Below are 26,051 nucleotides of genomic sequence, written 5' to 3' on the forward strand. Positions count from 1 at the left end.
CTGATAAAATCGTCCTCAAAGCATTTTTCTTTTAAATTTAAGACTACCTAATAAACAAGATGGGAACAAGTGAAAACACCAGTTTGGAAACTAAAGCAATAAGATCCTTTGGAAATTCCTGAAAGAAAATTGTTCGGAGGATCAGTTCAAGTTTGAAAGAAAGATTTAGTGCTTATTTTTTTCAACCCTTATAAAAACGAATAAACACATTTGCCCTCTGAAGTAGACTCCAGACTTTTGCACCTGGCTGAAAGGAAGAAACACATCAGCTCAGATCAACCCAGTTTTTACTGGAATACTTGCGGCAGAACTGAGAAGTGCGGGTACAAGCACAATGACTGGATTATTCCCATCTTCTGCTTATTTAAGAAGTTAGGCATTACATTTTCTCATTTCAGACTTTCTGTTTACTAAACTACAAATAAAACTGTGCAAACATATGCTTCAGGTTTTCTACTTCTGAAATGTTGTTGGAGATTGCAGTTGCACTGAGTTGGAAATTGAGAACTTAATTATTTTAAAATCTAGTCTCGTGAGAGGGAACTATCAACTGCAGATACTAGACTTCTTTGATGTTGTTTCTGGCCTTTGGGGATGAATTCTAACACTCCCCTTTTACAGTTCTCCCTCTCTTAATCCCCTAAAACCAGAGAGCTGAACCTCTTTGCAAAACATTGTTACTTCAGGCATCTCATGGGGGATGATTAATAAGTGACCACGGTTAAATGATACAAGGAATAAAATAGCTAGTTGCCAGAAAGTAAAAGGTGACCTGGAGAACATCAGAAGGTTTTGAGGAAAATAAGAGCGCTAAACAGATGGCATACATGTGCTTTGTTTCTGTCAAATGCTAGGATCTCAATGCATCCCCAGAACAGTTCAGAGAGTAGAGCAGTGTTAGCATCTAATGGTGAGGCTTATTGCAAAATGGGGTGTCCACCCTCAACGTTAGTGGGTTCCTTATCACAAAATAATTTCTAATAAGAAGAATGATTTCTGCTATGTTAAGGAAACTTGCAAAATAGATGGGTAAGCCCTCACAACTCCTACTTACCTGGAAATTATATGATTTATATGTGTTGTTGGATTATTAGAACTTCTTGAGAAAAACGCTGAAACCATGTTTTAAAAACAGGCAGGTTCATTTTGCAGATTACAACATGGATGAATCTTGAGGACATCATGCTAAGTGAAACAAGCCAGTTACAAAAAAACAAATAGTGTATAAATCCATTTATATGAGGTATCTAAAGCGCTCAAAGAAACATAAAGTAGAATGGTGGTTGCCAGGGTCTGGTGAAGGGTGAAATGAGTTGCTGCTCAATGGGTGTAGAGTTTGAGTTTTGCAAGATGGAAAAGTTCTGGATATCTATTGTACAATAATAGGAATAAACTTAAAACCAACCAGCAGTGCATATACAAGTGGTTAAGATGGTAAATTTTATGTTTGTGATTCTCAATACAATTAAAATGTTTTAAAGTGTATACTATTTGCTAAATAAAAGAACTTTGTTTGAAAACCCTGGCAAGATGAACTGAGTAGAATCATGGAACATAGAGGGTAGAGCTGCGTGAATGTGATTGTAATTAGTGGACTGTTAGTCTTCCAGGCAACCTCACAGATCGGAGAATGAGAATCATTAAGAATCACACTGAAGAGAAAGAACAGCACTTCCTCTGCTCATTGTCTGTGATGTGACCTAGAAAAAGATTTATCATGCAATAATCCAATAGATATTTACGGAACACTTAGGAAGGGGCCATCATCGTGCTAGGTGGGGATTCAGCAATGAATCCATTTCACACCTCAGTCTATTGTAAATTCACCTGCTGAGGTCTTCAGCAACCTTCTAGTTACTAAATTCACTAGAGACATGTTTTACAGAGCCACAATGATTATTTCATCCACTTAAAACTTTCTTCTTTATTGGCTTACGTATCACTCTCCCTGATGTTTTTTTCCTACTTGAGCTGCTTCCTCTGCCTTCTCCATAAATATTGGTTGGTATTCTTCAGGGTTTCTTCTTAGGTCCCCTTTTTCTCAACACATAGTAAATCCTATCAATGAGTTAATGGCCCCAAATCTTATCTTTAGCTCAACCTTCTTTTTCTGGGTTCCAGAATGCTATATCTTATAAATTACTAGGTAGCTTTGTTTGAATGTTCCAAACTCAACATGTTTAAGACTCAACAAATTCTCTTTTCCTGATGTTCTTCTATTTTAAACACTCTATATCAGAAAATGACATTGTCATTAAATTAATTGCCCAAGTCAGAAACTGGAAGTTGTTCTGTATTTCTTCCTCTACCCTATCCTCATCTAGAATGAGTCAACATTGCCTGTTCATTTTATTTCCTTAACACTTCTTAAAAATGACCCCTCCTCTCCTTCATCCTTTCTGTCACTTCTTGAGTTCACATTTGATGGCTTCATCTAAGTTATTTATTTATTTATTTATTTATTTATTTATTTATTTATTGGGATCAAGTCTCGCTCTGTTGCCCAGGCTGGAGTGCAGTAGTGTGATCTTGGCTGACTGCAAGCTGCGCCTTCCAGGTTCATGCCATTCTCCTGCCTCAGCCTCTTGAGTAGCTGGGACTACAGGTGCCTGCCACCATGCCTGGCTAATTTTTTGTATTTTTATAGAGATGGGGTTCACTGTGTTAGCCAGGATGGTCTGGATCTCCTGACCTCGTGATCTGCCCGCCTCGGCCTCCTAAAGTGCTGGGATTACAGGCGTGAGCCACCGTGCCAGGCTTCTTTGTGCAAAATTCTTTAGTGGCTCCTGATTACCTGTAAGATAAAGTCTTTACCAAGTTTTCAATGTCTTTTGGATTTTCCCTTGGCTCTCTTTTCAAGCACCATCTCCTACTTATATTACCTTTGCATCCTATTCTTAAGCAAAATTCAGCTCTTTAGTGTGAGAACACATAGGCTTGCTTTTGTTTCTGTACTGTTTTCTTTGATTGGAGTATTTTCCTGCAAACTGTCCCATGAGCCCTTTTATAAAAGAGAGTGTACTTTTCAAAGCATAGTCTTTTTTTTTTGTAGGTGGTTCACGACTATTGTTTTATTATTTTGTTGATTTTAAAAGTACACATGGTCCGGACAGACGTCTCACCAAAGATGCACAGATGGGAAATAAGCATATAAAAAGATGCTCAACGTCATAGCTTATTAGGCAATTGCAAATTAAAATAACAATGAGATGCCACTACACATCACATTAGAATGGCTAAAATCCTAAACATGAAATGCTGGATGAGGATGTGAAGTAATAGTCACTCTCATTCATTGTTGGCGGGTCTGAAAAATAGCACAGCCACTTTGGTAGACAGTTTGGCAGTTTCTCACAAAGGTAACCTTACTCTTACCATGTGTAAGAGTAATCCATCAATCACACTCACAGCTATTTACCCAATTGGGTTGTAAACTTATGTCCACACAAAAACCTGCATATGAATGTTTATAGCAGCTTTATTCATTGCTATAGTTGGATGCTTGTCCCCATCCAAATCTCATGTGGAATTGTAATGCTAATGGTGTTGGCCGGTGGTGGGAGGTGTTTGGGTCATGGGGGCAGATTCCCTATGGCTTGGTGGTATCTTTATAATAGTGAGTGAGTTTCCACAAGATCTGATCATTTAAAAGTATGTGAGACCTCCCGCTCTACTCTCTCTCTCTCTCTTTCTCTCTCTCTCTCTCTCGTGCTACATGATTGAAAGTTCCCTGAGGCTTCACTAGAAGCTAAACAGATACTGGCACCATGCTTGCTGTAAAGCCTGAAGAACTGTGCGCCAATAAATCCTCTTTTCTTTATAAATTACCCAGTCTCAGGTATTTCTTCATAGCATAAATTAACCAGTCTCAGGTATTTCTTTATAGCAATGCAAGAATGGCCTAATACATTCATAATTGGCACAACTTGGAAGCAACTGAGATGTCTTTATATAGGTGAGTAGATAAACTATGGTACATTCACGTAGTGGAATATTATTCAGTGATAAACAGAAACAAGATATCAAGCTATGAAAAGACATGGAGAAACTTAAATGCATATTACTATGTGGAAAAAGCTAATCAGAAAAAAGCTACATACTGTATGAATCCACTTATATGATATTCTGAACAAGGCCAAACTTTGGAGACAGTAAAATGATCAGTGGTTGCCAGGGGTTTTGGGAGAGAGAGGGAGGAGAAGAGAGATGAACAGGTAGAACACAGGAGAACTTTAGGCAGTGAAACTATTTTGTATGATGCTTTAATGCTGGATACATGTAATTTTACATTTGTCAAATTCCACAGAATGTACAAAACAGAGTGAATCCTAATATAAACTGGAAGCTTTAGTTAATAATAAGTTATGAATAGTGGCTCATCAACTGTAACAAATGTACTATACTAATGCAAGATGTTGATAATAGGGGAAATGAAGGGGTGGGAGGGCTGATAGGCCATGTGAATGCTGTATACTTTAGGCTCAATTTTTCTATAAGCCTTAAAACTATTAAAAAGTAAATTTTATTAATGGTGTATTTTAAGAGTACACTTCAAGTCCTGAAAACTGGCAAGAAATTAGTGTACTTAACCATATATGGCCGCTTTATTAAGAATCTTCTCTTATGTACTAAACACAGATTCTAATAAAATAAAAATGATGTTAGTGAAACAGACACAGACATTTTTTCTTGGTATTGATTGCTAGTGTCAAGCATTACAGGAAAATAATTGGTGATTCAGAGGACATTTATGGAAATTTTGTGTTTCTATGGAGTGGGATAGATTCTTAAATGAACCAGCACTGCCATACCACTAGTAGCAAAGAACTACTCTGCTATTTAAAGAAAGGAAAAATATTAGTTAATATCTGTACATCTTCTAAGAAGGAAACACTAATGACTATTACTTATGAAAAAACAATATTAATTATAATATTCCAGCAACTTGGGAGGTTGAGGCAGGAGGATAGTTTCAGCCTGAGAGGTTGAGGCTGCAGTGAGCCATGATGGCACCACTGCACTCCAGCCTAAGCAACAGAGCGAGACTTTATCTCAAAAAAAAAAAAAAAAAAAACCCAAAAGCAAAAAACCTTAAAAAAAAGAGTAGAATGTAAAAGCCTCTGGGAGTATCTTTACTACTACCTCTTAGCAAATGTCGAAACAGAGAATTTGGAAGAGTGGGAAGATGCTTTCCAGTTCCAGTTTCTTCCTTGACACACTAAACATCTGTCATTTCTTTACGCCTAAAGCTTCTCCTTATTTCAAGGAATTTATGCCGTTTCAGCCAAAAAGAGGGAGCTTTGCTATAGTTATTTAAATGCCAGATCTTTTGCTTCATCATTTCTACATGAAACCACAGCAAGGGGAAAGCTACATGAAAAATAAATATCTGATACGCATTCTTGGCCTTGTGTAACATTTTCTCCTTGAATTTAAAGAGAAGGACAATAATATATATCTCTCAGTGAATGTAAGAAGGAGGAAATATCTAAATCTCAGATCGCTTTGTTAGAGATTCACACAAAGTCATCAAATAAACCTGGGACTGCTTTTTACAGAACGGAAGCTTCTTTGCTGGCTTAGATGATGCTGGGGCAGGGTTTGTGAAAAGGGAATTCAGTATCTTGGTGTTCCTAACACGATAGAAGATAACCAGCCTTACCTACTTACAAAAGCCAGTTGGCGCTGCTAGATTGCAGAGGAAACCTTGAAGGGAAGGTTAAATGGATGACTCAGAGCCTCTTTCCTTTGTGCAGCCAGTCGCACCAGGGCAGTGGGGTTTCAGTGAATTTTCCCTGTGAATAAAGGTAAAAATGCTCTGACTTCACATTTCACCATGTTTTATTCTTCCTCAAACACTTTTGTATTTTATCCTCATAACAAATCTGCAATGATGGTAAGGCAGATTATGTTATTCACATTTAACCAAGAAAAAAACAGACCCAACAAGGTTGTTTAGGCTAAATTCAGGGAGTTAATAAGGGGGATGGGTGTGGGGAATTAGAACCAGAACGCTGAATGCTTAGACTGGTACTTTACCCATTACGTGTTAGGTTGAAGCAAATGGAAAAACAGAATGGGACCTCACAGCTCATAATCTCAAGGTCTAATAAGGATATATGAAGTGTGGAAACAAGCAGAAGGAGAAGAGACTATTCCAAACCTCCCAGACTTAACCCGCAGATTCATAGAAGAAATGCTCTGTTTTGGGTTCCTCAGAAATAGACCCTCATACAAGAATTTCAGTGCAAGAAGTTTGACTGGGAGGTGATCATTTCAGGAAAAAACAGTTGCAAAGTGGGAAACTGAGAAAAGAAAGGAGGTCAGTTAATAAAGGGTGCATAACTAACCAGAACTCAATTCTACTAGGGAACTCTGAGAGTCAGTGTTGAAAATATGCTTTTGGCCAGGCGCGGTGGCTCAAGCCTGTAATCCCAGCACTTTGGGAGGCCGAGACGGGCGGATCACGAGGTCAGGAGATCGAGACCATCCTGGCTAACACAGTGAAACCTCGTCTCTACTAAAATACAAAAAACTAGCCGGGCGAGGTGGCGGGCGCCTGTAGTCCCAGCTACTCGGGAGGCTGAGGCAGGAGAATGGCGTAAACCCGGGAGGCGGAGCTTGCAGTGAGCTGAGATCCGGCCACTGCACTCCAGCCTGGGCCACAAAGCGAGACTCCGCCTCAAAAAAAAAAAAAAAAAAAAAAAAAAAAAAAAAACGCTTTATAGGTAGCTCGTCCAAGAGGTGAAGGTTAAGGATGCTGGAGACAGAAAGTTGGAAATATTTATTTTCAGGTAATGGCACTTCTCCCCGTACCAATTCCCATCCCATATGCAAAGACTCTTGGCTTCCAGACCATCATGTGTATATGCATATATGTGTATATATGCATGTGTGTACAAATATATATAAAATCTCTATCTCTGTGTATAAACACACATTCATATGTATATACACACTTCATATACACACAGATTTATGATATATGTATATATAACATAATACATGTATTATCTATATATGTACTATATATGTATACATAAAATTTTCAGTAACATGATGTATAGAGAAGTACTAATTTCTGTGTTTTTGTGTTTATGTAAATTACATGGCAACATACATGCCATTTGATTTTTTACTTTTATTTTAATTAACTTTTTAATTTAGAGATTATTATAGATTCACATGCAATAATAAAGAGAGGTCCTATATACACTTTACTCAAATTTCCCCAATGCTAATATCTTCTAAAACTATAGTACAATATCGACACCAATATAGCAATATATAGTACATTTGATTCACCACAGAGACCTCTCGTGTTGCCTGTTTACAGCCACGCCTCCTTCCCTCATACTGTCCCCTTCCTTTATCCTCTTTAACAGTTGAAAACCATTTATCTGTTCTCTATTTCTGTTATTTTGTCACTTTAAGAATGTTGCATAGTATGAGCTTACTAAGATTGAATTTTTAAAATCAGTATAATTCTCTGGAAATTCATTCAAGTTGTCGCATGTACCAGTAGTTCATTTATTGTCATGGTTAAGAAACATTCTGTGGTATAATAGAGTTTGTTACATCAAAAGACATCTGGGATTTTTCTCCTTTCTTGCTATTACAAATAAAGCTAATATGACCATTTGTGTGCAGGTTTCTGTGTGAACCTAAGTTTTCATCTCTCTGTGATATATACCAAGGAGTACAAATGCTGGGCTATATGATAGTAACATGTTTAGTTTTTTATTTAACTGTAAACTGTTTTTCAGAGTGGCATTTTCATTTTACACTTACAACAACAATATATAGGTGATCCTGCTTCTTCACGTCCTCACCAATATTTGGTGTTGTCATTATTTTTAATTTTAATTATTCTGATAGATATGCAGTGATACCTCATTGTGATTTTAATTTGTATTTTACTAATTGCTAATGCTTTTGAATATCTTTTCATGTGCTTTTAAATACAAGGCCTTTGCCAGATATGTGACTTGCAAATATTTTCTCCGAGTCTGTAACTTGTCTCTTCTCTCATTTTACAGGATATTCGGAGGATCAAAAAGATCTTAATTTTGATGAGAGCTAATTTATCAGTTTTTCCTCTTAAAAATTATACTTTTGGTGTTGAGTCTAAGAAGAACATTGACTAGTCCTAGGTTCCACTAACTTTCTCTTATGTTTTGTCTATAAATGTTAAAATTTCAGCCAGCTGCAGTGGCTCATGCCTGTATCCCACAGCTTTGGGAGACTAAGGTGGGAGAATCACTTGAGGCCAGGAGTTCAAGACCAGCCTGCGCAAGACAGCAAGAACTCATCTTTACAAAACATTTTAGCTGGGAGTGGTGGCACATACCTGTAGTCCTAGCTACTCGAGAGGCTGAGGCAGAAGGATGACTTGAGCCCAGGAGTTTGAGGTTACAGTGCGCTATGATCAAGCCACTGTACTCCAACCTAGGTGAAAGAGCAAGACCCTGTCTCTAAAAATAAACAAACAAATGTTAAAAGTTCACATTTTACATTCACGTTTATGCTTCATTTTTGTATAAGTTAACTTTGTATAAGGTGTGAGATATAGGTCTAGTTCTCTTTATTGTCAATGGATGCCTGGTTTCTTCAGCACCATTTATTGAAAAGGCATTTTTTCCTCCATTGAACGTTTTCTCCTTTGTCAAAAATTAATCTGGATATATTTGTGTGGGCCAACTTCTGCATTCTCTCTTCTAGTCCATTAATCTTTGTGTCTATTTTGTGCCAAATTATTTTGAAAAATAAAGGTCTAGGGCCCTTCCCTTTTTATCTTTTCATATAAATTTTAGAATAGGCTTGTCATATTCCAAATTGTCGACATGAAACTTGCTGATATTTTGATGGAAATTATGATAAACATGTAGATACATTTAGGGAAAATTAATATCTTAATTATGTGGAGTTTTCCAATCCATGAAAATGGTATGTTCTCACCAAGTATTTAAGTTTCCTTTGATTTTTTTCTCAATATTTTATAATTTTCACATAAAGATCCCTTACATGTTTTGTTACCTTTATACCAAAATATTTCACTTTCTTTTAAGAAATTGTTAATAGTATTACATATTTTATTTTAGTTTCCACTTGTTCATTGTCAGTATATAGAAATACACTGAGTTTTGTGCACTAATCATAGATCATAGATTCTGTGACCCTATTAAACTACTCTGGTGGGGGTGTTTTTTTTTTGGAGATTTCTTGGAACTTTGTATATAGACATGATATCATTTGCAAATAGATATGATATCATTTGCGGCCGGGCGCGGTGGCTCAAGCCTGTAATCCCAGCACTTTGGGAGGCCGAGACGGGCAGATCACGAGGTCAGGAGATTGAGACCATCCTGGCTAACTCGGTGAAACCCCGTCTCTACTAAAAAATACAAAAAACTAGCCGGGCGAGGTGGCGGGCGCCTGTAGTCCCAGCCACTCGGGAGGCTGAGGCAGGAGAATGGCGTGAACCCGGGAGGCGCAGCTTGCAGTGAGCTGAGATCCGGCCACTGCACTCCAGCCCGGGCGACAGAGGGAGACTCTGTCTCAAAAAAAAAAAAAAAAAAGAGCACCTGTTGAATTTTATGGCTGATTACAAAACCATCTGTTAAAGAGGACCAAAATTATACAACAATTATTTGTGGATGACAAAAACATTTTAGGGTAGCTGCAGTTAAAGACACAATTGACAAAGAAATTTGTTACCTCTATAGCACACAATCATTTAACATAATAATTATTTTTGATAACATATACTAAGTCATATTAGAAATATAAGTTTTAAATAATTTTGCAACATATGCCATATAGCCCAAAGAAAGCCAAATACCATTTCATATTTGACAATGCTTCCTGTATAACTTCTATGCCAAATAAGCCAAATATCATTTCTGGACTTTAGGGGACCTAATATCTAAAATATTGTTAGAAAAATACATAATTTATAATTTGGTTTTGGAAAGTTTGTCAAATATCAAAGGTTGAAAACACTGGGTATCACCAAATAAAATCCCAGGTCACCATAATTAATTGATTTGGCCAAAATGATAACTCTAAAATTTTAAAAAAAGAAAACCTTTACTCTGATAGAACACTTAGCTTTCCAAACAAGACCCAATAGAGTATGAGGCTAAGTGAATTTGCCTCTTCTCTCTCTTCCCCGCTTTTTTCCCTGCCATTTACCCAAAGGGGCAAACAAAAACTTTTCTATTATTTTTTAATATTACATAAAAATATCTGCAAAAGATAAAACCAAATTTCATGTTTGCATTAGTGCATGTTTCATGCTAAGGCTAGTTTAAAAAAATTATAAATTTACCCAGTTTTAATTAGTTTGACCATAAGGTAAGACTTTTATAAACTTTTTAGAAACTTTTACAGTCTTTCCATCAAACAGCAGATTAATTTGCTAAGAAAACCCTGTTGTTCGGACACATGGGTCCAAATTTTGGTCTCACATCAGTATGATTTTAATATTTTATCCTATGGAAAAAAAGCTAAGTAATTTCTTTCAAATCTTAGACAACTTATTTATACCCACAGAATCTTACAAGATCAACCCTTTACAAACCCTTCTCACTTTGTTCAAACCTTCAATTTTGTCCCATTACTCTTTTAGTTTAAGACAATTTTTTTTTTTTTTTTTTTTTTTTTTTTTTTTTTTTTTTTCTCATTCTGTGGCCCAGGCTGGAGTGTAGTGGCCGGATCTCAGCTCACTGCAAGCTCCACCTCCCGGGTTTACGCCATTCTCCTGCCTCAGCCTCCCGAGTAGCTGGGACTACAGGCGCCGCCACCTCGCCCGGCTAGTTTTTTGTATTTTTTTAGTAGAGACGGGGTTTCACCGTGTTTGCCAGGATGGTCTTGATCTCCTGACCTCATGATCCGCCCGTCTCGGCCTCCCAAAGTGCTGGGATTACAGGCTTGAGCCACCGCGCCCGGCCAATTTTTAAAACCTCTGAACTAGACAAAATTAGGTTTCCTTTAACAAAAGCCATATTCCCATACTTTCTGATAATCTTTTACCAAAAACACATTCCCTACACACATTGTAGGTAAAACTGTTTCTCCAGTGGTCTTAATTACATGTTACAATGTTAGCTCTTAGCAAGTTTTATTTTAGTGAAAACCTGAAAAGTAAGCAATTTTAATTATATACTAGGGGTGGAACCTAGGACATTAGACAGAAGTGAAGATAAGGTCTGACGTTTTTCAGCAGGTAAATTGAGCAATATTCAAAAGTCAAGGAAACAGTTTGACCTTAAAGCATTTGGCAAATCTGATATCTGATCTTAATTTAGACCAAATATCTACATTTTCAAGATATTTTATTTTACTAATAATCTTAAAACAATCTTTATTTCTAAAAGATTACTGAAGTCATGTGAACTAAAAGCATTAAAATTTCTATTTTTTCTGGCAAAATATTTGATTTAAGCACTTATTTTTCTAAGCCAATTAATCAGAGCTTGTTTATATAAACATACAACACATAACATATGTAAATACACATACGGACAGAAAATTCAGCACCTGTAAGATTTTTTATTTGCCAGGTTTTTAATTGGATTACTGGCTTCAGGGTGGAGCCCTTGGAGGAACAGGGGCAGGAAAGCATGCGTTCTTTTCGGGAGGCCAATAAGCATGCAGAGCTGAAGGCAAAGACAGATCCCCAAAATTAAGGGTGCCATTTAATGCTGGATCCTGGATCCCCAAACGGAGGGAAATACTGTGGGAGGAGACAGTGCCGCGATTCTGTTCCCGGAACCAAGCCTGGTCTGGCTGCGTTTTCTTGAGACCCGATAAGGAGAAGCAGACAAACTAAGAAAGAAGGGAACCTATTGCTGTCACCAGATACAGGGAGAAGGTCGGAGATAACTCCACCAGAACAACTCAAATTGTTACAATTTTCTTAATGCTTATATAGGTTGGTGTTATGTGTCTACATGCAATATAGCATTTGCCTAAGTCTATTGGTAACTAACTCTGTTTCAACTAGAGATCAGAGGCAAAAAATGTTTGCTAAGTCTGATTAAAAGGGCCCCAGTACCTTCAAGGCCTGTCTACTGTGGTACTGGAGTGATTATTTCTACCTCATCTCCTTTACAGCTTGGTCCGGAGAGCTGCCTTAGACTCTCCAACGAATCCACTCAAACAGCTGCCTCTGTTTCCTTGACTTATTTCAGATTCCGTCGACCTGAAATGAGTCCTGGCACTAGGAACGTAAGACTGTCTCTACTATTTTGTTTGCTCCAGGTTAGGGAGAAGCCTGTGCAAGGCTCCTGCTGACCGTATGTTTCATTTCTAGCTCTGATGTCCAGGCACTGATTTCCCTAGGTTTAACTATTTGCTCAAATGTTAAGGCAGTGCTGTGAAAATCTGTCTGTGTAACTGGAGTGCTGTGCAGGCCTGTCTGTGTGACTGTCATGCAGACCCGTCTGTGTGATTGTCAGGGAGACTTGGCCTGCCACGCTTCTAACCCACATTTTATTGCAAGGCAGCCCAAAGCCAATCAGCCCATTTTGTAATCAGCCCATCGCCCATGAGAGTCTCATCTCTCAGTGGGGGACGGGGATGTTTCCGTATCTTCCAGGTGGCCAAGAGTGCTTCTCTGATCCAAGTGTGCAAAGAGTCAAGTATCCCTCCAAAAATACTATTAGCCATCCCTTAAGGTGTATTTCCTACCTAGTTATTGTTATGCGTGTCCGTGTGAAGAGACCACCAAACAGGCTTTGTGGGAGCAACATGGCCGTTTATTTCACCTGGGTGCAGGCGGGCTGAGTCGGAAAAGAGAGTCAGCGAAGGGAGATAAGGGTGGGGCCGTTTTATAGGATTTGGGTAGGTAAAGGAAAATTACAGTCAAAGGGGGGTTGTTCTCTGGTGGGCAGGAGTGGGGTTACAAGGTGCTCAGTGGGGAGCTTTTGAGCCAGGATGATCCAGGAAAAGGAATTTCACAAGATAATATCATCACTTAAGGCAAGGACCAGCCATTTTCACTTCTTTTGTGGTGGAATGTCATCAGTTAAGGCGGGGCAGGGCACTTGCACTTCTTTTGTGATTCTTCAGTTACTTCAGGCCATCTGGGCGTATAGGTGCAAGTCACAGGGGATGCGATGGCTTGGCTTTGGCTCAGAGGCCTGACAGTTATTACACACCAAAGCACTCTCATAATGCCAAGTAATTTCTGATACCTCCAAAACTCAAACCATCAGATAACACAATGCAAAACAGAACAGAACCTTTGATTTTGAAAAGGATCTATCCACTTTTATTCCTGGGGTTTCATCAAGAAAACAGAAGTTTTTTTTTTTTTTTTCTTTTTTCCCCCAAACTGGGTCTGTGGCACCTCCTCTGTTTTTCCCAAGAAGTCCCAGGCTACCAGAAGTTATCTTAGGGACTCTCATAAGTGCATTAAGAGTGGCAAGATGAAAAATGGAGAAAAATAATACAGTTGACTGAGAAGAAAAAACCTTTTTCAGAAAAACAAGATCCAAGAAGAGAAAAGCACAAAAGTCTTTTAAATGTATCCATAGCTTGTTTATTTACTTTTAATTAAGCTGACTTTTAACCATAGTGCTCTTAAAAACATCTTTTAAATTTCTTATTAGCCAACTTTAGCCACGCTGCAAATATTTCCGGCTTTTGAACTGTAGCAAAGGCAACGTCCCAGGTGCTACAAAAACATGGTAAACAGTTTCTTTTTACAGGATTTAGAATTTCCCCAAGGTAGTTCAGAGAAAGGACAATTCAACGGAGGAAATCAGAAGCTATCCATTGCGGGGGGTGGGGAACCTCAATGAATGGCAAAGTTATGCAGATAACAAACCAGAAAGGAATTATTCTGGAAGTCAAGAATAGAACCCAGGCCGTTATTGTCAAAAGGCAAAGCCTTAACTACTGAGTTACAGCATTGAGCAGCTTCTATTGCTCTTCCCAGAAGACGCCTAGAGAAGCCAATTTCAAGCTTGCAAAAACTTTTTAACTGCTTAGGATGATTTTGAGGGCTATGACATGAACCTGAAAATTCCTGTCCTCTGGATAGTGGAAACCAAGAGAAAGTATCCCCACATGGTCACAAGCTTACGCTCTTAAGGACACAAAACAAGAGAGACAGATTTCATACAGTACTGGTTTCAGAGACCCCTAGCAAATTTGTAACTGATCAGACTGCTAAGCTGGCTTGAAAAGCAGGCTTATAGGGGTCCTAAACCCATGTTCTATCCTGTGACACCCTTCTCTCCGTTACAGAACACAGAAAGACAAATTCCTAGCACAAAATACACCAGATTTGCTATAGCCTAAGACCAGTATCACAAATCCTTTTTTCTTTTAATCAAACCCTCGCAGAGAGATGAATAGTGATGTTTACTGTTTACACAGACAGAGAAAGAGAGAGACCAGAAACCCAGCTGGTAAGAATTTCTTACCCTTTTTGCTGGCAGACTAGGTTTCCAGTTCTCTTTCTCTGCAGCTTCCAGAAGAACGGAGTGGCTTCTGATGACCCGGCTCACTTGCGCCATAGCTGTGGGGTTCAAGACACTTTACAAGAGGAAATCACCCTTTTCTGGTTTATGGAACCATAGGCAAGATTCTTGCTTTGCAAGATGCTGCCCAATGGGCTGCATGGGGAACCGAATTAATATTTTTCATCCCAGCAAAATACACATAGCAAAACAGACACTAGTCATCTCATTCGGCACCCAGTATCAGCCTGGCAAAGCTCAAACTTTTTCCCGTTGGTCCCCATTGTCTTTGATCCACTCCAAGTGGAGAGAGACAAACTTGGAAAGGTAATTCACAGTGGGGTCTCTGGGCAAGGCGAAGAGCAGTCAGTCATCCCGAGACAGGCCTTTGAGCTTTCTTCAGGGCTCACCGAATGTAACCAGACAAACAAGGACGGTTCTCTGAGTTAGGCCTGCTGGACTTCAGCAGTTCCTTCTGAGATCCCCTCCACATATGCAAACACACACAAAGATGAGACAGAAGGCCTTCCGAATCAAATGATCCCTAACCAAGAACTCCAAGAGTATCCCTTCCAAACTGTCCTCCTATTCTCCTTCTGAGAAGCCTCCTCAAAATCTTCCTGATTGAGACGTCTGTGGAACCGAGACTCTTCCTACTAGTTAGAAAGAGCCAACTGAGACCCCCCCAGGAGACAAACAGGCAACCCACAATGGGACTACAGACACAGATAGTGGATGGTGGAGCTACAAACAGACACCCCACAATGGAGCTACAGACACCCCACCACAGGGCTACAGAACTGGTCGGGAGAAGGAAGAAGGCGTCGGCAGTGCCAAGGATACTCATCAATCCAGACACCCGGCAATGGGGCTACAGACAGACACCACACAATAGGGCTACAGGCAGATACTCTATGATAGGCTTATAGTTAGAAGATTTCAAGGAGCAAGGGCTCAGCTAAGCACCCTGGCTGCATTCTGTAATCCTGGGTGGCTAGTACCAGGCCCACAGCTTTGCTTTCTGGCCCCTCAAGGTTAAGCACCTGCTACACTGGAGGTGCGAGGTGATTCCAGAGTGTTGGCGATAACACTGTAATGGGGGATACTGGCCAAAGCACTTCATTAGGTGGTGGCAGAGGGGTCTGCCCTCATACACATGTGCACTGGTGAGGGCAAGGTAGTGACAAATGCTCACACATGTAAGTGCCAGCCAAATGGTAGGGTGAGGCTGTGGGTGTGTCAGGGAAGGGTGTGAACAGGCTGCAGTGGGAGGAGGCTGTGGTTGCATGGGTATGCATTGGCTGGGATGCATCTGCTGGATCTCTCCAACAGTTAGGCGAGGTCTAGTGGTAAAAGACCTATGGCAACAGCCACCAGGAACCCCAGTGCCAGCCACCAGGAACTCCAGTGGGCATCTGAGACTGGGCTGCAAGCAGATGCAAGCAGGCAGGGACCCCAGATGAGGGTGTAGAGAGGGAGGTGCTCNACTTTTAACCATAGTGCTCTTAAAACATCTTTTAAATTTCTTATTAGCCAACTTTAGCCACGCTGCAAATATTTCCGGCTTTTGAACTGTAGCAAAGGCAACGTCCCAGGTGCTACAAAACATGGTAAACAGTTTCTTTTACAGGATTTAGAATTTCCCCAAGGTAGTTCAGAGAAAGGACAATTCAACGGAGGAAATCAGAAGCTATCCATTGCGGGGGGTGGGGAACCTCAATGAATGGCAAAGTTATGCAGATAACAAACCAGAAAGGAATTATTCTGGAAGTCAAGAATAGAACCCAGGCCGTTATTGTCAAAAGGCAAAGCCTTAACTACTGAGTTACAGCATTGAGCAGCTTCTATTGCTCTTCCCAGAAGACGCCTAGAGAAGCCAATTTCAAGCTTGCAAAACTTTTAACTGCTTAGGATGATTTTGAGGGCTATGACATGAACCTGAAAATTCCTGTCCTCTGGATAGTGGAAACCAAGAGAAAGTATCCCCACATGGTCACAAGCTTACGCTCTTAAGGACACAAAACAAGAGAGACAGATTTCATACAGTACTGGTTTCAGAGACCCCTAGCAAATTTGTAACTGATCAGACTGCTAAGCTGGCTTGAAAAGCAGGCTTATAGGGGTCCTAAACCCATGTTCTATCCTGTGACACCCTTCTCTCCGTTACAGAACACAGAAAGACAAATTCCTAGCACAAAATACACCAGATTTGCTATAGCCTAAGACCAGTATCACAAATCCTTTTTTCTTTTAATCAAACCCTCGCAGAGAGATGAATAGTGATGTTTACTGTTTACACAGACAGAGAAAGAGAGAGACCAGAAACCCAGCTGGTAAGAATTTCTTACCCTTTTGCTGGCAGACTAGGTTTCCAGTTCTCTTTCTCTGCAGCTTCCAGAAGAACGGAGTGGCTTCTGATGACCCGGCTCACTTGCGCCATAGCTGTGGGGTTCAAGACACTTTACAAGAGGAAATCACCCTTTTCTGGTTTATGGAACCATAGGCAAGATTCTTGCTTTGCAAGATGCTGCCCAATGGGCTGCATGGGGAACCGAATTAATATTTTCATCCCAGCAAAATACACATAGCAAAACAGACACTAGTCATCTCATTCGGCACCCAGTATCAGCCTGGCAAAGCTCAAACTTTTCCCGTTGGTCCCCATTGTCTTTGATCCACTCCAAGTGGAGAGAGACAAACTTGGAAAGGTAATTCACAGTGGGGTCTCTGGGCAAGGCGAAGAGCAGTCAGTCATCCCGAGACAGGCCTTTGAGCTTTCTTCAGGGCTCACCGAATGTAACCAGACAAACAAGGACGGTTCTCTGAGTTAGGCCTGCTGGACTTCAGCAGTTCCTTCTGAGATCCCCTCCACATATGCAAACACACACAAAGATGAGACAGAAGGCCTTCCGAATCAAATGATCCCTAACCAAGAACTCCAAGAGTATCCCTTCCAAACTGTCCTCCTATTCTCCTTCTGAGAAGCCTCCTCAAAATCTTCCTGATTGAGACGTCTGTGGAACCGAGACTCTTCCTACTAGTTAGAAAGAGCCAACTGAGACCCCCCCAGGAGACAAACAGGCAACCCACAATGGGACTACAGACACAGATAGTGGATGGTGGAGCTACAAACAGACACCCCACAATGGAGCTACAGACACCCCACCACAGGGCTACAGAACTGGTCGGGAGAAGGAAGAAGGCGTCGGCAGTGCCAAGGATACTCATCAATCCAGACACCCGGCAATGGGGCTACAGACAGACACCACACAATAGGGCTACAGGCAGATACTCTATGATAGGCTTATAGTTAGAAGATTTCAAGGAGCAAGGGCTCAGCTAAGCACCCTGGCTGCATTCTGTAATCCTGGGTGGCTAGTACCAGGCCCACAGCTTTGCTTTCTGGCCCCTCAAGGTTAAGCACCTGCTACACTGGAGGTGCGAGGTGATTCCAGAGTGTTGGCGATAACACTGTAATGGGGATACTGGCCAAAGCACTTCATTAGGTGGTGGCAGAGGGGTCTGCCCTCATACACATGTGCACTGGTGAGGGCAAGGTAGTGACAAATGCTCACACATGTAAGTGCCAGCCAAATGGTAGGGTGAGGCTGTGGGTGTGTCAGGGAAGGGTGTGAACAGGCTGCAGTGGGAGGAGGCTGTGGTTGCATGGGTATGCATTGGCTGGGATGCATCTGCTGGATCTCTCCAACAGTTAGGCGAGGTCTAGTGGTAAAAGACCTATGGCAACAGCCACCAGGAACCCCAGTGCCAGCCACCAGGAACTCCAGTGGGCATCTGAGACTGGGCTGCAAGCAGATGCAAGCAGGCAGGGACCCCAGATGAGGGTGTAGAGAGGGAGGTGCTCATGTCAGACTGGCCCTGTCCAATGGGCAAGAGTGCCCTGCTCTGTCAAAGTTTGACAGTCAGCAAAGGCTAGAGCCATCTGGAGGAGTGTGGTGAGCCTTTCAGTATGGGCATCCCTGGCCACACTCCACCATAGTTGTTGCTACACCAAACCCTCTGAGCTCTGCACAAGCTGGAGTCCTGTCCCTGCCACCTACACAAACAGTTCTCCCTCTCAGCTCAAATGTCCATGACTGTCATGGAGTCTCTTGCAGCTAGGATTCCAGAGGTCTGTGGTAAGAGTGGGCCAATTCTCATCTATTTAAGCCTCTGGGGGCCAGGAATGAGTCCTCATGCTTAGCAGCCCTATGCAGGATTCCAGTTTCCTCTCTCTTCAGCCCAGGGTCTGTGTCCTCCCTCTATCCACTCTCAATTCCTCCCTTCCAAAGATCTGTTTGGAGGGTGCCAATCTCCTTGGTCTGGTCTCTTGGTGGGAGAAGCTCTTCACAGGTGCATCTAGTCAGCCATCTTAGCTCCCCACTCCTTCTCTTTCTTAACACACACCACATCAAAGCTCCATTATCAAAACAATCACAAAACTGTTAAAAATTACAAAAAATACTTTTTAAAGTTTTAACATAGATGTGGTAACATATAATAAAATGTATAGATCTGAGTTGTTTTGACAGAAGTGAGATAGTTGGTGAAGAGACTCAAGCCCAACTCATTTTTTCTTGCCAAGAGTTTAAAAACCAGTCTTCTAATCCATGTTCCCCTGGAAAATATGTAGGATGATTGCTTGAGGGGAGAGGAAATCTTCAAGTAAGCCAATTTCTTTTTTGTTGGTATCACATAGCTTTGTAAAGTCTGGAGATGAAAGGCTAATCAAAGTTATTGCAAACATTACCCTCTCTTATTACCTTTGAACCAAAGTGAAATGAAATGATGTGCAAGACTGAAGAAGGAGAATGTCTATGTGGATATGACTTAGACATCACAGTGATCAAAGATAAACTCTAAATCTTAAGTTTTGGCTGCAGACAGGATGTTTACTCTGTGGGCCTGAAGACTCTCCCTTTTCCTAGCATTGTTGTCCATCTGTCCCAATGTGAATCCAGTGAACTTTTCATGCTACCACTGTCTTTTGAAGAATATATTTTGAGGTGTTGGAGTTAAAGTTTTAGTACCTGTCTCTACATAAACGTATGTGATACATAAGACCAAAAAATTGAACTGACCATATTAAAAATAGAAGTTGTGTTAAGGTGCTAGGGTTATGGGGTTTTATTTTTCCATGAATTTAGACAGTATTCAAATTTAGAGTTTAGTAAACTGTATACTCTATAGCCTTGATAGAAAAAAATGTAAATGGAGTTTCAGTTAGCCTAATTTGCCCTTCCCCAGAGAGAACACAACAATGAAAGACCAGTTACGGCACAGTAGAAAGAAGCCTATATTGCGGCAGGATGTTTATTTTCTATCTGTGGTCTTGGAATTATTAACAATGTAATTTTGAACAAATCACTTCATATCTCTAGTCACAATTTTCTGCAGAACAGAGCTAATGTTTTCCTCAGAAGGGCACATTTTTAGGTATTTCAAAGATACATCTGCATCTGTCATGTTACAGGAGAGCAATTTCCTGTATGTAACTAAACAGTTATTTACACCTGATAGAATTTACACACGATAGATAGTGCATGTGAATCACCCAAGGATCTTATTAAAATGAAGACTAATTCAGTAGACCTAGGGTGGGGATGGAGACTCCACATTTCTAAGGAGCTTTCAGGGGATGAGGATGCTGTGGGTCCAAGCACCACTCTTTAGATGGTAAGCGTTTAGACCTCCTGTGCATCTTCCTCTTGGAGAGATCAAGTCACAGACACCGTCAAGAATGTTCTTTCTAGGAAAAGGGAAAGAAAAATTCAGCTTGGAAACTAAGTTTGTATTTCAAATGTCAAAAGAAACACAAATTATTTTGGGCAGGATTAAAATATAAATGGTTGAATTTGTAATTAAAATGTCAACTCTAAGAAGGCACTAAAAGAATGAAGGCAGTTGATCAAATACCATTCCTTATTTTTAATGAGATATGCTGGGAGGTAAAGGCAGAGGTCGTGGTTTGTTTTGTGCGTCTATGCAAAGGGCAACTTGATTATTATCTTGTAATAATTGAATCACTTCAGACAATGGTTGGGTTAATAAAATTCTTTTTTTATTGGAAGGTTTCCTCAGCAATGAAAACTTCCATTTTTAATCATTCAAATTTGTACTTCTCATAAATATGGAAATTGGACTAGGAAAATTTTTTTTTTTTTTTTTTTTGAGACAGAGTTTCACTCTTGTTGCCCAGGCTGGAGTGCAATGGCACGATCTTGGCTCACTGCAACATCTGCCTTCTGGGTTCAAGCAATTCCCTTGCCTCAGCCTCCCAAGTAACTGGTACTACAGGCATGTGCCACCATGCCCAGCTAAATGTTTGTAATTTTAGTAGAGACGAGGTTTCTCCATGTTGGTCAGGCTGGTCTCGAACTCTCCACCTCAGGAGATCTGCCTACCTTGGCCTCCCAAAGTGCTGGGATTATAGGCATGAGCCACCACCACACCCGGCCGGAAATATTTCTTTGTGTAGAGGGAGAGGGCATAAAGAGAAATTGATTAATGGGTACAAATATATGGTTTGATAGAGAAAATAAGACCTCATGTTATATAGATCAGTAGGGGAACTATAGTTTATAGTAATCTATTCACAATAATAATCTTTCACAATAGCTAGAATGAAAGAATCAGAATGGTTTTAGCATAAAGAAAAGACAAATATTGGGCTGGCTGCGGTGGCTCATGACTGTAATCCTAGCACTTTGGGAGGCCAAAGTGGGCAGATCATGAGGTCAGGAGTTTGAGACCAGTCTGGCCAACATAGTGAAACTTCATCTCTACTGAAAAAATTAGCTGCGTGTGGTGGTGTGCGCCTGTAATCCCAGCTCTTTGGGAGGCTGGGGCAGGAGAATCAAGTGAACCCAGGAGGCAGAGGTGGCAGTGAGCTGAGATCTCCCCATTACTCTCCAGGCCAGGGGACAGGGTGAGACTCGGTCTCAAAAAAGAAAAAAAGAAAAAACAAAACAAAACAAAATGAAACAAAACAAAAAAACCCCAAATATTTAAGGTCATGAATATCCCAAGTATACAAATGGTAGGAAGGTATTATTATGCATCAATAAAAAATTAAAGGGAAACTTCTAAGTTTTAAAATCAGTTTACATAAAAGCAACCTCATTTTAATGAATTTTTAGGATCCAGGATCTCATTCTTAACTTTGTATGTTTAAGATGTTGTATTATAAAAGGTTAACTATAATATCAATGTTGTTAATTTACACTAAAAAAATAAAACTGTCCATTATAACAGTTGTTTTTTACTTCTAATCAATACATATTTTCATGTAGGCAAACCAGTAATGATGTTATGAGGGAGACATGGTCTCAGAACAGAGGAATTCATTATATGATCTAAATGCTCAATATCATCAAATTCTGACAATTTAATGTTTCAGTCTCCTCAATGGAGATGCCTCTGCAATGGGGAAAGTGCATACCCCAATCTGTATGAACAGATACCACCATTGTTCAGGATTCTGCCTATAATTACCAAAATGGTACGTAACTGCTGAATACCAGCCCAATGTGCAAGGGAGCTGGGACAATAGAGTCAATCCAGCAGGATACGCTCATCCTTACACCGCAAATGATGGAGTCATTGTTTTTATTCTATGCTTTTTTCTTGACCACCACAGCCTCTGTTTCTAAACACACACTGAATGCTGCTTTTTTCTTCCTTTTGGGATAACAGAATAGAATTAATCATCCTCTTCAAATTGTGGCTAACTGAGGTCATTCTAAGACTGCATGTTTATTTGATGATATTTTATTATTATTTTTTCACCAGCCCCTGTGCCCAGTTCCATTTCCCCATCTCTTTAATAGGCACACACTCTAGTAGTTGTAATGTATGTTCTTCCAGTCCACTTTCCATATGTGTACTGAGCTTTGAAAAATGTAAGGTGTGATTTTGACAGTTTTATATACATATACATTTTATGCCAAAAATAAAAGTTATAATTGCATTCTCTTTCTTACAATTTGTGTGCAAGATTATGTTCTTGATGACCATTAATGTTAGGAAGTCTAGTTCAAAACTTCTGACTTTTACAACAGTAGTTCCTCCCTGTGTATATATTACACATGACATAGCCATTCCACTAGCAATGATCATGTGAGTTATTTCTACCTTGCTACCACAAGCTATACTATGTGAGCATATGGCACACTCAATCTTTTGATAGAACTTTCTGGTGTCTATATTCAAGAGTGAAATTGCTAGATTAAAAAGTATAAATATGCACCTAACATTTTCTATTAGGTTTCCAGTATTTTATTGCTCATTTTAGAAGTTCTTTGTGTATTCTCAGTATTAACCTTGTCAGTTATAAAAATTGCAAATAGTTTTCTCAGCCTGTCTTCTATTTATTTGTTTTGTCTAGAGGGTCTTTTACTGCAAAACAACTCAATTTTGATGTACTCAAATGTGTGTATTTCTTTTCACGGCTTGTGTTTTTAGGGTGAGTATGGTTTACAATAATCTATTGTATATTTCAAATTAGCTAGAAAACAAGAATTTGAGTAACACTATTATAAAGAAAAACAAAACTTTAAGGTGTTGGATATACCAATTCAATCTTTACAAATTATATGAATGTATTACATTATCACATGTATCCCCAAACCATATGCGTCTATTATGCATCAATTTTTTAAAAAGGATTTTTTTTCCTGATTACAGTCACAGAGATATCTTGTGCCTTTTTCTTCACTATTTTACATTTACAGTTTTACTTATAGTTTATTTTAACATATGGTAAGAGGTAGACATCTGGCCTTATTTTTTCTCCACATAATGACTAATTATCCTGACAGCATTTATATAATTACTTCATTCTCTTCCAAATTGAAGTTACCAAAATATCATATACTAAGTCACATGGCTACAGAAGTCCACTTGTGAATTCTCTTTTTGCTCTACTGGTCTGTTTATCTGATCTGGCTCTAATACCATACTATTTTAATTATATGACTTTGTAATATAGCTTGAGTACAAACCAGAGATGTAATGTCATAAAGATATTAAACCCTTTCTAGTTTAAATACTTAATGTTCTAATAACCATACTGAAACTTTTTTTTTTTTGAGCCACACAAATTGGTTCTAAAGTTTGTATGGAAAAGTAAATTAAGAGTAACCATAAAAATATTATAGTAGAAAAGAACGAGGGGAATTAGTTCCATAATATGTTAAAACATAATATAAATTCACTATAATCAAAAGATATACTATAATGAATTGTATAATGAATTATATTGTATATAATTAATTGTATAATGAATTATAATGCAAACTAATGGAATAAAGAAATTAAAATCAATCATAAATATAGTAATTCTGCATATAATAAATTTTAAAACTCATAATCATGAAAAGACAGACTTTCTAATAAGAGGTTGTGATGGCTAATTTTAGGTATCAACTTGACTGGGTTAAGAGATACCTAGGAATCTGGTCAAACATTCTTCCTGGGTATTTCTAGAAGGGATGATCATTTGAATCAGTAGACTGAGTAAAGAAAATCTACTCTCACTAATATAAACTTGCATCATCCAGTTCACTGAGGGTCCAAACAGAACAAAAAAGTGAAAGAAGAGAGAATGTTAAAAACTGAAAACCGGCCGGGCGCGGTGGCTCAAGCCTGTAATCCCAGCACTTTGGGAGGCCGAGACGGGCAGATCACGAGGTCAGGAGATCGAGACCATCCTGGCTAACAAGGTGAAACCCCGTCTCTACTGAAAAATACAAAAAACTAGCCGGCCGAGGTCGTGGGCACCTGTAGTCCCAGCTACTCGGGAGCCTGAGGCAGGAGAATGGTGTAAACCCGGGAGGCGGAGCTTGCAGTGAGTTGAGATCCGGCCACTGCACTCCAGCCTGGGTGACAGAGCAAGACTCTGTCTCAAAAAAAAAAAAAAAAAAAAAACTGAAAACCTACTGTAACCAGTGAATATTACTATAAAGTAAGCTGCCAGAAAACCTTACAGAGAAAAGATTTCCTCTACCTGACCTTAGAACAATAGTGACTGTAAATCCCTAGCCATGTGGAAGGAACTAAAGGACTAAAACTGAGAAAGAATCTTAAATTTCATTTAGTCATTTTATTGTTAGTAAAATTTAAAATAAACTATTACTAGTTTAAAATTACATTTTTACCATGGAATAAAGCACATAATTATGTTAATATTGTTAGATATTTAGAATAAGAGACAAAAGATACAATTATAAAATCAAAGAGGTTAAGAAATACTAAATCTGAATGGGAAATATCAGTGGAATTCATATTTTATTCTTTAAAAATATGTATTTCTTAATTCTGGTTATTAAAAAGGCCTAAAAGCAATGATAACCCAAGCACAGGGAGCAGGCATAATGCCCAGATTGTGGTTTCTAAGAAATATTTCCCACTAAAAGAGCTTTGGGTTCTTTACAGAAATGACAGATTCCAGCTCTGGGGCAAAAAGTATACAAAATAAACCTGTGTATCTTATGCCAGAAAACAAGAAAGCTATCAAATTCTTATGGCTTTGCATAAAAAGGATATAGAAACCAACTTGAAGAAGTTCTCACTTGCCAATATAGAAAAGCATTTTAGCAACCCCTGCCAACTTCCCCCCATGAAAAGACTGCACCTAATGAAAACATATTGAATATGGAAATATAATTCATTTGTAAGTGAAATAAACCATGAAGACAAAGATGCCAATGAAAATGAAGGCAAAAGAAAAAAAAAGCTCTCAGTCACAATTGCAGGATGGCAAGCTAACTCTTAATATTGAAAACCAATAATTAAAGGGAAAAAAATAAGTATTTATCTTTCCCAGTTCGAGATGTGTTCCAGGCAATCAAATAGACCAAATGAATGAGGGATAATTTTCAACCAAAGTATTCCACGTAGTAGATGCAGAAGAAATTGTAAAGTTGAAAAGACACAGTTTTGTAATTCTGCAATTAAAAGACAAAAACGGACTCAGGCAATGGTCATTATCTTAGTCCATTCAGGCTGTTATAACAAAATATCATATACTGCATAGTGTATAAACACAAAAAAATATTTCTTACAGTTCTGGAGCCTGAGAAATCCAAGATCAAGGCACTGGCAGATTCAGTGTTTAGTGAGGGCCCACTTCCTGGTTCATAGAAGGTGACTTCTTGCTGCATCTTCACAGGATGGAAAGAGACAAGGCAGCTCTCTGTGACTTCCTTTATAAGGGCCCTGGTCCCATTCATGAGAGCTCCACTGTCATGAACTACTCACTTCCCAAGAGCCCTATCTCTTAATACCATCACTATGGTGATTAGATTTCAACATAGGAATTTTGGAGGGACATAAACATTCAGACTATAGCATTTATTAATGGTTGGAGATACCATTAGGTAAAAGACTGATAAGAAACTTTGCTGATAAGGAAGTTTACCACCTGCATTTACTGACCAGTCTTAGGATTATTAAAAGAAAAAATAAATTGTGTGCCTCCTGATGTAATGCTATATGAATTACATAGCACCACTTAGGAAGTTTTCTTGGCCAACTCTGCCCTGTCACGCCCCCACACCACCCCTGCCAAAAAAAAAAAAA

The 26,051-nt window shown here is 39.3% G+C and overlaps 1 long non-coding RNA gene across 1 annotated transcript in view; it reads right to left on the reverse strand.

Annotated features, from left to right (window-relative positions):
* Positions 1–19,801: 19,801 nt before the first annotated feature.
* Positions 19,802–26,051, reverse strand: part of LOC108530293 (uncharacterized) — a 58,372-nt gene continuing 52,122 nt past the window's right edge. Inside the window, exon 3 of the long non-coding RNA XR_001885793.1 lies at positions 19,802–20,220. This is a non-coding gene — a long non-coding RNA (uncharacterized LOC108530293). The remainder of the gene's footprint in view (positions 20,221–26,051) is intronic.

This window comes from Rhinopithecus bieti, unplaced genomic scaffold (assembly GCF_001698545.2).
Source record: "Rhinopithecus bieti isolate Rb0 unplaced genomic scaffold, ASM169854v2 scaffold_110, whole genome shotgun sequence".
Classification (NCBI taxonomy): domain Eukaryota; kingdom Metazoa; phylum Chordata; class Mammalia; order Primates; family Cercopithecidae; genus Rhinopithecus; species Rhinopithecus bieti.